A 14,004-nucleotide genomic window follows, 5' to 3' on the forward strand; every position below is an offset into this window, starting at 1 on the left:
ACAAGGCTGGTCTGGAAACCTTGAAACTCCCTATGCAGACCAGGCAAGTTGGCCTGAGACTCACAGAAATCCACCTCTCTCTGCCTCCCAAGTTCAGGGGTTAAAGATGTTTGTCAACATGCCTGGCTAGTTTATGAACTGTTGATGGTCTGAAAGTCTTGATTGCTTTTGAACTACCTACAGCACAACCCCTTCCTTGAGGGTTGCTTTAGAGATGACTAGTTTTTAAAAAAAGGATAGTAAAGATCATGAAGATGTACATGTACTGTAACCCAGCGATCCTGTCTCTGGGACTTCAGCTCAAGGAATGGAATCTGGGGGCTGGAGAGATGGTTCAGTGGTTAAGAGCATTGGCTGCTCTTCCAGAGGACCCAGGTTCAGTTCCCAGCACCCACATGGCAGCTCACAACTGTCTGTGACTCCAGTTCCAGGGGATCTGACACCTTTACATCAATGCACATAAAGTTAAATAAATTATTTTTAAAAAGAAATAGAATGTGGCTTGTACACTAACTAAAAAGCTATACAGAGTATTTCCGTTGTTCTTAATTACCCAACTAGACAGCAAGACCTTATTGCTGAAGACACCACTCATCCTGGATGCAGGGCATAGAGAGATCAACCTCTACTGATTGGCTATGAGGTCTGCTCCGCAGGACAGATTTCATACCTGGTTCTGTACGTGGTTAAAAGCCCATGACCAGAGAGATCACACTCTGGAGGGAAACCTGATATTGCTATGTTAATAACTATTATTGCTATGTTAACAGTCAAGCTGTCTTCTGAATATTTATGCCTATGCCCACAGATTTGTGTGGTTTTCAACTTGGTCAGAAAGGCTTCTAAAAAGAAGTAGAAGCTGACGCAGAAACTTCCATCTGGCTAGAGTGCCAAGTGTGAGTAACTATGAGTGCTCACCTGTATTAAATCAGCCTGGCAAAGGCTGAGAGAGCAGCAGAGGAGTGGGCCGAGCAGAAGTGCTGACGGATGGAGGGCAAGTGAAAGAACGACGTCTCCACATGGTGTGGCTGCTGCACACATCAGCTCACAGCAAGCCATGCATGGCTACGTGCACAAGAACTGCCCTGCACAAGATCAGCCAGTTGAAATACAACACAAATGGGGGAGGAGCCTCAGGCCCCACCCTAGGCAGAGGGGCTGTTGGCAGTTGCTGGTTGTAGAGGGAGGGAGGGAGAGGGGCTCTCCTTTGGGAATGTGGCTGCTGGGAGGTTCCCATACCTCAGCAGCTGCACTCACACCCATGTATAGACAGGACCAATTGGACTCAGAGTTATTAACAATAACAAAATGGGGGCATGGAGTTGGGAGGATGACATTAAGGGCACTAGGAGGAAGAGCTGGGAGGGAGGTAATGGTGGATGGATAGGATCAGAATCCATTTTATGAATATATGAAATTCTCAAGGAATAAATAAAATATCATTTAAAAAGTCACAACTGGAAGGAAATCACCACGCAGATGCTTACTAAAGTGTTATATTTAAAAACTGACTGCAGGTGCAGTTATGGAAAGATGTTTTGGCAAATTACCCTACTTGTTTGCTTTTTTCCCAGAGAGACTCATTTTATATACTCCACGTTAACCTTGAATTTGTGGCGATCCTCCTGCGCTAGCCTCCCAAGTGCTGGAGTTCCAGGTGTACAACTTCGCATCTAGCTCCATTACTCCATAATAAGACAATAAACAGTATTGGAAAGCATAATACAAAGACTGAGCTTGGGTTATAATATTAATTGTGTGTGTGTGTGTATGTGAGAAGAGAGAGAGAGAGAGAGAGAGGGAGAGGGAGAGAGAGAGAGAGAGAGAGAGAGAGAGAGAGAGAGAGAGAGAGAGAAAGAGCAAGCCCTGGAGATAGAATTACAGGTGATTCATGATGTAGGAACTGGGACTGGGGTCTTCTGCAAGAGCATCTCCAGCCCTATTGTCCTATTTTTAAGACTATTGCAGCCACCAGGGTCCTTGTTGATAACTCAAACTCAAATGACCTTGGGGTCTGAGTGGAACTAAAAAGTCTTCAATGGAGGAGAAGACCCTGAAAAGATAGGACAGTGTCTCAGAACACTTTGAACAGTTGAAGCAAGGGGTATAAATTGACAGTGGCAGTATAGACTGGAAAAAAGAGAACAGAAACTCGTCATTATTTCCAAAGGGTTCACAGTGTCTTCCTGGTCCCCTGTGTGGGACAGACATTGCGTGGAGCCACAACCAACCAGCACTCTATTTCTCAGTGCCCTGAAGCTTCAAAAGCCTTCACTCTCACCTCACTGGAAGATAGCTTTGAGTTATCTGCTGTTTCCTTGTTGACCAATCTACAATAAAACCCTTTGCTCAACCAAAACCTGGGGTCCAGGCACTGGTTTCCATATGTGCCAGGCAGTGACCTTCCTTGGCCATTATCTTGAGGATTATGGAAAGGTATTTGGCTTGAAGGGGAATCATAGAACTATGATCAATATAAGGTAAGTAGAAAGATAACAATGTTAGCATTTTGCCTGTAACCACAGTACATGGAGACAGGAGGATCCAGAGTTCCAGGTTATCCTAGACTACACAGCAACTTCAAGGCCATGAGAGGCCCTATCTCAATAAACCCCAAGCCAAAACAACAGCAGCAAGAGATCTGCAGAGGTCCAGATGGGAGATGCGGATGCTCAAGCTTGCCTTTAGCATTTCTGGCTCATTTTAAGAACCTTGCTGAATGTACTGGGGTTGCCACTGACCAGGGTGTGCCGAGATGCACATAACTGAGCAAGCCCATCCCTGGACTGGTCCCCATTCCAGATCATGCAGTCAGAGGACACAGACCCCACAGGGTCATTTACAAGATCACCATGCACCAATGTGCACAGAGGTTTGACCCTCCGTCCACAAGAGAACAGAAGAGGGATCAGGACAGGTGAGGGGCTACATTTCCTTTAAGCAGAGCAGAAAGGTGAATTGCTGCCAGCAGCATCATCCCTTAAAGCACCTCAGGGAAGAGGCAGCACATCTGCCGTAGGATGGCTCGTCCACCCCATTAACCTCATTGGCCATTAGTGAGGGGAAGTGGGGCTTGGCTGCACATTCAGGCTTTGGTAAATAACGTGTCTCTTCTCAGCAACTTCCCGGCCATGAACCCGTGGAGGGTTCGCAGCCCCTGTAGTCACTTGCTCTTCACATGGGCTCTGAATTCCTGCCTCCTGACCAGCCAGCCTCAACATGCCTGTTCCCAGAAGGGCCAAGACTCAAGGGTCGGCTGGGGATAAGTCAGTGGTTTGAGAAGCTTCAGGGTCTGCCTCCACACTTACGGTCACATCAGGAGGTCACCTTGCCCCACAGGACAGAGCTTCCTGGTGTCAGGGAAGGGGACAAACGGATGCCACAGCCCAATTTAACACTGGATGAGACAAGCCCTTGTCAGGGACTTCTCAGAGCAAGGGGCATTCTGAAAGAATACAATGTGCTAATCACAGTCTGTCCTCCCCCACCCCCAAGCTCAGTGCTCCCACTCCTTACAGAATCAGCGACAGCCATGCACTAAGGAGGCCCTTCCTGCAGGACCTTGAAAGACCTACATGAATTTTCACAACAGAGAGGGGGGAATACAAAGACATGTGAGAGGTATTTGGGAACCTCTTGTGGAGGCTGAGGCATGACCTGGGCATTGACCCATGTGGGGAAGAGTCTGAGGTTAAGTGAAAGGTTGGTGACACTGGCTTGGAGACAGACCTGGGCCCGCTGCCCCTAGGATGCATTTGCCATCCAACACAGACTGAAGCATGGGCCCCAAGGCCCCACCCAGGAACTCAGTCCTCCCCCTGGCACTAAAGATCTGCACCCCTGTATCAGATGGCTTGTCCTAGGATGTGACGGGCTGGGGTTTGGGACAGAGATTGATGTGGGCAGGACAGTTCACACTCATCTCAACCTAACACCCTGTCATCCAGGTATGTAACAATGCTGCTACCCCCACAGAGCAGCAGAGGCCACAGCACTCTCTGAGCACTGGGCACCTTCCACCACATCTGCACAAATCTTGCACACCTCCCTAGCTTGGCTGTGATGTGGCCCACCAGCCACTTGGCCTGGGAGGTCAGGCGCCTCTCCTGAATGTCTGGCCCAGAGTGCTGATGAAGAGCCAGGGCTACAACTGGGGCGGCTGATTCCCCAAGAGGCAAACGTGACCAATGTGAGGGGTCCAGGCTCCCTCCTGTCTCCCTCTCTCCCAAACTCTTCAGAGAGACATTCCTCCTTGAGGCCTGTCCAGAGAGAATAGGCAGAGGGGTAGATGAAGACAGTCCTGCTAAAACTGCTATCATCTAAGGTCTTCTCAGAAGGGATGATAATGGCTTCACACTACAGGAAAAACTGCTCTCAGTATCATACAAACAGCTTTGTAATGAGGCCCTAGGAACGAGGTTCACTTATATAAACTATCAAAAAGGTAAAATATTTATTGAGCTATAACGACCTGGGCTTGATCCACCATACCAACATAAAAGTGTGGGGGGGGGGGACACACAACCCCACGAAGTTGTCTTTTGACCCCGACATGTGCATGCTGTGTCATATGTGTCCAGATAACACACACACACACACACACACACACGAATAATACAATTTGAAAATCAGAAGAATGACTTTGTAGAAAAACTTTACATGATTTAGAGACCAAGAGCTTAGGTTCTTCATACTCCAGAGATGTTTTTAGTGTCTGATGGTGGTGTCTGTCAGCTGGCATGGTGTCCATTCTATCTGGTATACAGAGTTGATATCTATTTAAAGACTGACAAACAATACTCTGTGCCAAGTGCACACACATGTCACATTCCAAAGAGTTTATAATTAAGTATTGAGACATTATTAGAATCTTGAAATTTAAAAAAATCTAACTTGACTTTCCTTTCCTTTATTCCAGGCCTTAAATAAGTAAAAAAAAAAAAAGTAACAATTGATTTTTTTAAAGTGCTAATAGCATACCTTATGATTCCTACGCTATCATTTTTTATCAGTCTAAGGATTATTCTTTTGTTATAACTAAAGATATAAACAAGTTATAAATGTTCTAAACCAACACCTGCATATAAGTCATAGACATTTATGTTTTAAGCTGGTTATAACACAAAAGTTACAGGATTTTCTAAGATCAAATTTTAATGCACAGGTCTTTTCTTCATATAAATGTGTGAGTGTTTTGGCTGTATGTGTATATGTGCACCACAAATAAGCCTGCTAACTACATAGACCAGAAGCTTGTGTCTGATCCCCTGGAACTGGAGTTACAGATGATTGTGAGCCACCATGTGGGTGCTGGGAACTGGGCCTGTGTCCTCTGCAGGAGCAGCAAGTGTTTCCCATTGCTGAGACAGCTCTCTAGCCTCTCCACACTTCTTTTTGTTGCTCAAATATGGCAGAGAGATTATTTTTTGACACTGCCTTTCTTCCTATGTGGCATCAGATCAGTACAGGTTATATCAACCCCTAGCCACAGAGTAAAGTACTCAGTAATGCTGTCGGGGAAAAAGTGTAAGATCTGAATACCCTACCAAAATAAAAAATTAGAGCCCCAGGATCATGGAGGTTCTTGGGCATGTTACTGTCTCTCCACTAGGTGGAGCTGTTGCTCACCTTGCTGCCTTGATCCCCTTTTGTGTTCTGCAAGTCTTGGTAGGCCCAGGAATGTGGTTCCTTTTTTAAATGCATGCTCTTGGATCCCACATATCAATCAGGTGATGGACAAGCAGAAGACAGTGTCCCGGAGCACTGGACAAGGAGTGCTCAACAGGAGACTGCACCCGGAGAATGAAGATGGCAGTCCTGACCCTATAGAGACTGTCTCCACGTTTGGTGATCTTCATGGCTGACTACTCATGTGCCTGCGTTATAGTGTTTGTTTCATTTTTTTTTTTTTCTGAAGTTCTAACACTGCTGTGAACAAGGCAGAAACAAACTGGGAATTCTATCCCCGAGTTTTGCAAAACTAAAAATTCACCTTCCCATAGGTATAAAATGCTGCTTTGTCTCCCTCTGGCCAGCACAACCATACCCTGGCCAGCAGCTAAAGTAACATTTTCATGCCCTAAAAACATTGTGTGCTTCGCCAAGTCAGCCCTCCCTCCCTCCCTCCCTCCCTCTCTCTCTCTCTGGTTCTGGGCTTCCACAGATTGTTTTGCTGTTTCCATAGCTCTGCCTCTCCCGAAATATCATAGTCATGCAGTGTGCTGTCTTTTGAGATCAGCCTGTCACGACGCTTCCTTGCCTTCTTGGGACTTAAAAGCTTGTCTTTTCAACACCAATTCATGTCCTTTCGCCTGAATGAGCTGGTTTAGTCGCCCATTTGTCTACTGAAGGGCTTGTGGGCCCCTTCGGTTCGGGGCAATTATAAATAAAGCTGCTATTGTTAGCAGGATCTACCATTTATACCGCTACCCAAAGCCAGGGAGACAGTAACTAATGAGAGAAAGGCTGGTGAGAGCACACAGGAAAACGGACTTTCTCTCTCAAGCCTCCATCTGAGGGGCAGTGCTCAGGTCTCTCCTTCCACCACAGGGATTACAGAGATCAAACTCGGGTCTGAAGTCACCCCCAAATCAGGGTCTAGGTTTTCTCCTGGGAGTTTGATAGTTTCACATTTTATACTTAATAACTTTTGTGATGGGTTTACGGTATGTCTAGATTCGGTTTTCCACGTCAAAGAGACCATCTTTGCTCCTTTGTCAGGGATCAGCTGACGATTATCAGCTATCAATAGGGCTCTTTTCCCTTCCACTAACTTTTTCTTCACATACATCCCAATGGCACACCTGCTTACTTGCTTTAACAGGTCATTCCAGCTCACCTCCTGTGCCGTGGTCTTCCTTGGAGACCCACCCCCTCGGATTCTCAGGTTTCCACTCAGCGTGGAGGGGCCTGGGGTGTAAGCACCTGGCAGTGAAGGCACACACAGCCTGTTCCTCTGGACAGGCAGTCACTCAGCATGTTTCTCTGCTTTTTAGATGCTGGCTGTCCATCTTTCTGACTGCTGTTGTTTCTTTCACTGAGACAGGAAGGGACCACCACAGGTGAACGCTGGCCCTTTAATCTGTTATCCAGCCCAAAGCATATATGGGACAAGCTTTGTCATCAAACACCAGATCAGGCTCCAAGGCCAGAATGTTTGCAGACCAGTCCCTTAGGACTAACCCTACCTATAATCAGTGGGGTTCAAGATGACCACACAAATGGCAAAGTCAACAGAGTTGTTACTATAGAAAAAAAAAGCAATTAAGCCCTCCGGCTTCATCTGCTCATAGCTGAGCTAAGATTTTGGAGGTCACACGGCTGAACCATGTGTTATGTGCTTCCCACCAGCACATAACATGGGTTAGGGTAACAGGTACTTTTGCAAAAATAACAACAACAACAACAACAACTAGCGCACACACAAGTATTTAAGGCTATACTATCCGATGGGTGACTAAGATAGAAGAAAAGGCACATTGTGTCTGTACCCTCTGCTGTTTCCATTCAGGCCAGTCTCTTCTCAGTTTTGCATGTAAACTTTGCACTTGAGTGTGTTTCTGAAGCCTAACACACAATGAGCTTGGCCTGCTGCCAGTGAAAGTGAATGTGTCTTCTGTCCTGCCGTGTACTTTGCACCCACGGTCCCTCACCATTATCCTAAGACCCAGACAAAAACACGAAGCCAGAACAGTTCTGAAGACGATAAAGCCAGCCATAGCTCAACAGTGCCTAAGTCAAAATGGCTGCATACAACAAGAAAAACATCATTTGAAACCATGCCCACGGACAACTGCCGAACGCCCTAGTCCACTCCAGATGCTCAAGTAACTGCGAGCTGTTCCCTCTGTTGAATGGGATGGCCTGGTCATGTCTTAGATCATGGCCTCTGCTCTTACTCTGAAACTCCACTCTACCCCACTATTTTTAATAATGCCTGTCTTGTTCAATATGTAGCCTGGTCTCATTTCTAGAGTGTCCATGTCACAAGGTGTCACTGTGTGCTATCAACATCTTTCCAGTCCAGATCCCACTCACCCATGAAAACAAGTTCCACCCTGACCCCAGACGACTAAGTAACAGCTTCCTGGTCTTTATCCTGTCTTATGGAGAGTTGACTAAGATTGTGGAGCAAAGATCTCAGTTTAATTCCCTTGATTTTTTGACCAAGGCCCTTCCACTGTCCATCTTCCCTCTTAGAGTCAGACACGGTACAGAGTCCTTCTTCACCAAACTGTTTCAGCAATGTGCTGAAGTTCTGTGGCTTCAAGAGCATCACAATCTTCCTGTGATGCAAGGCACCCTGTCCATTCCTGGGAAAAAGGCCTGACAGGACTCCCAGGCTACCTGGATGGCCAGGTGAGAGAGCCTGCTATGCAGTGGTCACTCACGGCTGCTACCAAAGGCAGTAAGAGCAAAGCTGAAAACAACAAAAAATGAAAACAGCAAAATTCTAATATGGGGCTCTGATCATCATCAGTAGCTCAGCCACCCACCTTGTCACTAGACATCAGCTATGTCCACAGCGTCGGTGGAAGCACAGACAGACAGGTAGTTCCAAAGACATTCCCTTCCCTTCTGTTCACAGGAGGCAGGTGACGGGAGCTGTAAGGCGTGTGCAGCATAGCCTCACACAGACTGCACATCGACTCAGACAAAGATGAAGGGTGAGGTGACAGGGCTGATGGGACCCTGCCTGGCAGGTGACAAAATTCAGCTGACAGCATTTTTGCTCTGTAACAGCTAAATACTAGGAAATCTGACACATGCCAGGAAAAGACAGCTTTCAACTATATCCTATTAATGGCTTTCTGAAAAAAAAAATTACTGCCCAGGATTATTTAGTTTGAAGTGGTTTTTATAGGGAAAGTTCTAGAATGTGTAACAGTGCACTGTAAGAAATGTTTTCCCTCTTGCCAAAGGCAAATCCATGTCCGGAATGGATTCCCCATCTCATCGCGACACCCAGGCATCCACGTTAAGCTGATTAGTGCAGGGTGAAAACAAACAACAAACACAAAACAAGTTTGAAGGCTGCCCTCGTCTGACTTTGCTAAAAACATCCCATCTCCACACAAGCCTCCACATCCACACTCTCTTGCCCTACTTCTCCGTTTTGCTTCTGCCGAGGAGAAACTCAAGTTTCTGCACTTTAAGGAGAAGATGCAGATGGAGCTGGGGGGGACAGGATGTACTCACAGCAGAGGGTCTCTGGCCTTAGAAGATGCTGGGGCTGCAGCTCAGCTGAGAGTCGGCAATGGCCTGCCAATTCAGGGCGCGCTTTGAGGTCTTTGGAGCAGCGGGGTTCCTGGCAATCTACCTGCGGGGTGACCACTTTGCAAACAACCTGGCTACAGATCCTGTCTCCCCCCACCCACACTGGGGAGGTCCTGGGCAGGCTCAGGAGGGGCTCACAGGCAGGGACTTTGGTCTTGTTCATTATCCCTTACTTTTAAATGTCTTCAGCTGTAGATTCTCGACGTGGTCCCAGCTTTCCCTCCCGTGCAGCCCTGCTCCAGCACACGCACTCTCTCCTCGCATCCCTCCCACTTCCTGATACCTCACCCCAGGTTTCTAGCTTTCTGCTCTCTCTGTCTCTCCCTGTATCTGGCTCTTAGTCTGTGAGGGCTGGGTGACTGAGGTCTGCTGAGATCAGATTTAGCAGGCATGCCACCCCACCCACTCCACCCTCCACTTGGCAGAACAAGCTTTCTTGATGATTTCCCATCTCGGTAAATTTGACCCTATGTAATGTTCTTTTGCTTCTCAAAGTGGTGATCATACTAATTTCTCTGCTACAAACAACTTCTTATGAATGAAAGCTTAAATTTACTCTAGCCAAAGGCTTTGTTAATGATACCCTGGAATTATATTATTTTCACACATCACAATTTTTCAAAAACACATGTCAGGTGGTAACTTAATGTCATTGACCCAGTACCTCCTAATGGGTTGATGAAGGGCTTTTCCAACCTCCAAGCAAGGATCAAGAGGCCCTGGTTCCATGTGGCAAGGTTTAGCCTCAGTTACATTCTAATTTTGTCATTGTGGGTATGTTAGAAAACTGAATGAACTAAAAAAGAATAATCACACCAACAATCTTGACTGTATTCTGAATTTCTAAGTAATAACCCCCAAATCCAGTGGTTTAAAAATTTAAAAGTTGTGAGAATGATTTTAATGCTTCGTCAGCTGTCAAGTCAATGAGGTTTTTATTCAAGTGTTTTAAAGCAAAGGATTAGAAACCACTCGGCTTGCAGGAGAACCTGTCAACCTGTCATCCCGAGTCACGGTGTTTATGACACAACTTATCAAGGGGCTGCCATTTATCTGTGATTCTTTGTCACCTTATTAAACCTAATAGATTCAGACAGGTCTGGGACATTGAGATGCAAGTTTCAGTGTCCCCCTCTCCCCAATTTAATATTGATAAAATGCTTTCCCTATGCCAACATTTTACATTCTGTTGCAATGGTGCAGTTGCAGAGCTAGTGCGGTCTATTTATGGCAAACGCCCTCCATGTAACCTAATCCTTCTTGTCACACCAGTGAACCAAGTCAGACCTATCTTCTGTCAGAAAAAAAAAAAAACTGACCTACTTTTCCAATAGAAACAAAAGTGTTAGCAAGCTTTTCCAGGGAGATTGAAAAAGAAAACCATGAGAAATGAGTTACGGTAGACAGCCTGGAAGAGAAATTTCTGGAGACAATGAAGTCAGGATTTTAAACACGTGGCTCTAATATAGTTACTTGACTCGTTTTGTATTGAAAGAAAACGAGTCTTAATTTGTAACAACCATGAAACATGCAGGTGAATGTTCAGGTTATGCACTGAGGTGAGAAGACTCGTGTCCTCACGCTTATGGCTCCTAGTTTGTTTGCTTGCACAGACATGCTCTCTCTTCCCTCAGTTTCTGTGGCACTGGGGATGGAACTCAGGGCCTGTCCCATGTGCGGCACGTGCTCGGACTAACCGTATCACAGCCTTTCTCTTATCTGTTAGCATCATCATCAAATGCTCCTTCAAACTTACAAAACCAAAATGTAGGAGTTGCTGTCAGAATTCTGAAAGCCTGTAAGAAAATTCCAAGAAAACAAGACAGTCTTGTGACCTTTTTCTTTAAAAATATGGACTTGTTCTTGAAATGCGTTTTCATGCTCCTCCCAGGTGTAGCAGATAGAAGTGAGTTTACTTCAGATTATTCACTACAACTGGCTATTGTTATTGTTTAAACGCCACGTGCAGTTTGTCCTTGTGGTTGTCTACAGCTTGATCTCCTGAGAACTTTGCTTATGTGACCATTCTTAACCCCAAAGGATAATCTCATGCTCTGAATAAAGTTGGCTACTGCATGAGACTTTAGGCCACCTCACCTCATTTTCAGGATCCATTCTCCCAGGTTCAACTGCCAGTTAGAACAGTAAACAGATTGCTAAAAAGCTAAGTCAGGTAGCTGTCACACCAGAATGTACATCTGCAATACTTTAAAGAACATTTAGTTCACTCACAGAAAATAAAAGACACAAGCAGAGAGGCAAATTGCCTGAGACCTAGCCAAGTGGCCTCTGACCCTGGAGAGGAGGGCATGAAAGGAGTAGAGGCAGCTGGCATTTCCTAGGTCACACAGGTTAACAGTTGTTTGCCCCTATTTTTGGCTTCCCTGTTTTTAGCCTGAGATAAACAATCAAAAGCAAAGGTGTTTAACTGAGTAAGTCAAACTCTTAGCTGAATTGGTTTTACTACCTGGCCAGTTCCAAAACAGAGAAGCAGGTCACGCATGTTTCTAATTGTGCTGCTTTTAAAAGATAGATGGGCACTGGGCAGTGGTGGTGCACGCCTTTAATCCCAGCATTCAGGAGGCAGAGGCAAGTGGATCTCTGGGCGTTTGAGGCCAGCCTGGTCTACAGAACGAATTCCAGGACAGGCTCCAGAGCTACAGAGAAACTCTGTCTCGAAAAAACCAAAAGGACGGAAGGAGGGAGGAAGGGAGGGAGGAAGGGAGGGAGGAAGGGAGGGAGGGAGGGAGGGAGGGAGGGAAGATATATGGTACATATGACTCTTTAAAACACCTTTACATTTATTTTATATTTAATTGTAGAAATACCAACCAAATAGGTGTTCTCAACAGGAAACTAAAATAAAAGCCATTCCAAACTCCACCATAGCCACAGTGCCTTCCTTGTAGACTTATCCACATGCTCCTTTACACAATACATGCACATTCTCTCAAGATTACGCTTTCTACAGTCTTGTAGCCAACTCTCCCTGAATCATAAATGTTCTTCCTTTCCACAGCACCCTGTATACTGGAGCAGAGCCAAACTGTCCCCAGGAAGACAGAGCAGCCAGGAGCAAGGATCTGAGAGAGTCTCAAGGTGGATACACACACTGAGCACTTGGTGCAATGTGCAGAAAATAACATGACCAGACACACTCGAGACCCACAGCTCTCAGGTGGCAGCTATCCATACCTTTCAAATTATGATCAAGAGGTTTTGACTCTAGACCACCAATGGAGGCAAGAACAAAAGTAAAAAGGACAATCTCCACAAGGAGTCATAGTGAAATGTCTTAGTCTTTATTGAGAACATCTCAGTCCTTTGTCTACATGTGACAACATCTCATGCTCAGTTCCGGCTGGGCTCGGTGTGAGAGGAAGCTCATGCAGGCTGTAACATGTGGTATATACATAAATATACATACAGAGAACACTGAGGATTGTATCTTAGCAACATGTTTCTTGGCTGAATTACATTCATGTAAAGTGTCCAGATTCTAAAATCAAATTAAAAGTATATAACTCAAAGCCTGGAAAAGCAAACAGCTTTCAGGGGCTTATCCCATTAACATTCCACAAACTGTGCTTTTAACCTACTGTGTTCCATTCAGAAGAATGGCCCATCAGTTCCTTATGTACCATCAGCTTCTGCTGTGGCTACAATTAAGTGCTTCTGAGGCTGGGCACTTGTCATACAAACAGCAAACACAAAGTACAGGCACTACCACAGAGACGTGAAAATTTCCCCAGGAACAGAAGGAAAAGTGCACTGAGGGGCCAGTCACGATTGATCAGACCTATGTGACTAATCTGCTCATTCCCTAATGTCACATGAACTCAGCAGCCCCAGTGTGGAGCAGTTCACAGCTGCAGATCTGGTGTCACCACCTCTTCAGCCTTGGGGAGACTGTCACAGGCTAGATATGCCAAGAGACAAGGACGCATACAAGCTGTACACACTGAACATATACACTCTGCCCTTCTCATGATGTAGTCTGGGGTTGACAATATGAAGGAATCTTCGGAGAGGTTCCCTAATTTTGAGAACTTACAAATGCGAATTTCAGCTCATTTTCTTTCTCTTTCTGGATCAAAGTTACAACTGGACAGAGCTGACATTTCCAGAGTAAAATATTTTGGAAGAGACAAGTTGCTCCTGTATTGTGTGTATTTACTCTTAGCATGGGGTAATATGCAGCTTACCCGACATTCCTGACCCTCTGGGGGCTGCCCACCCTTGGTGCACCCATCTGAAACTAAAGGGGAGACATGAGTTTAAAAAACAAGTAACTACAGCCTGGGTAAGATGAGCTGGGAATAAAATAGAGAACAATGCCTTATGAGATGATGGCTTGCACACTTAAACTTATTTTTAATTATTTAAAAAACCCTTCAATATAGGAAGAATGGTCAAAGACTCAGATTCAAAGCTGTAGTTCTTTGGTGTCCCTCGCTGGGAGAGGTGCTTCCTCCTGATATGATTTATGGGTCAGGGTTAATGGTATGGACACCACAGCCACCCTGCCTAGATCCAAGTGGAGAGCCCTGGCCCTATGCAAACATGCTAGCCTACCTGAGACTCCCTCGTGATAATGACCTCCTAGTGCGTAGCTACAGCCCTGTCAAAGCTGGGCCTGAATAGTCCTGAGGGATACTGCTTTATGGAATTAATACTTCAGGTTTAGCAAAGTACACAGAACAGAGAACCTCCTGACCTTTACCTGCT

This window comes from Arvicola amphibius, chromosome 9 (assembly GCF_903992535.2).
Source record: "Arvicola amphibius chromosome 9, mArvAmp1.2, whole genome shotgun sequence".
NCBI lineage: Eukaryota > Metazoa > Chordata > Mammalia > Rodentia > Cricetidae > Arvicola > Arvicola amphibius.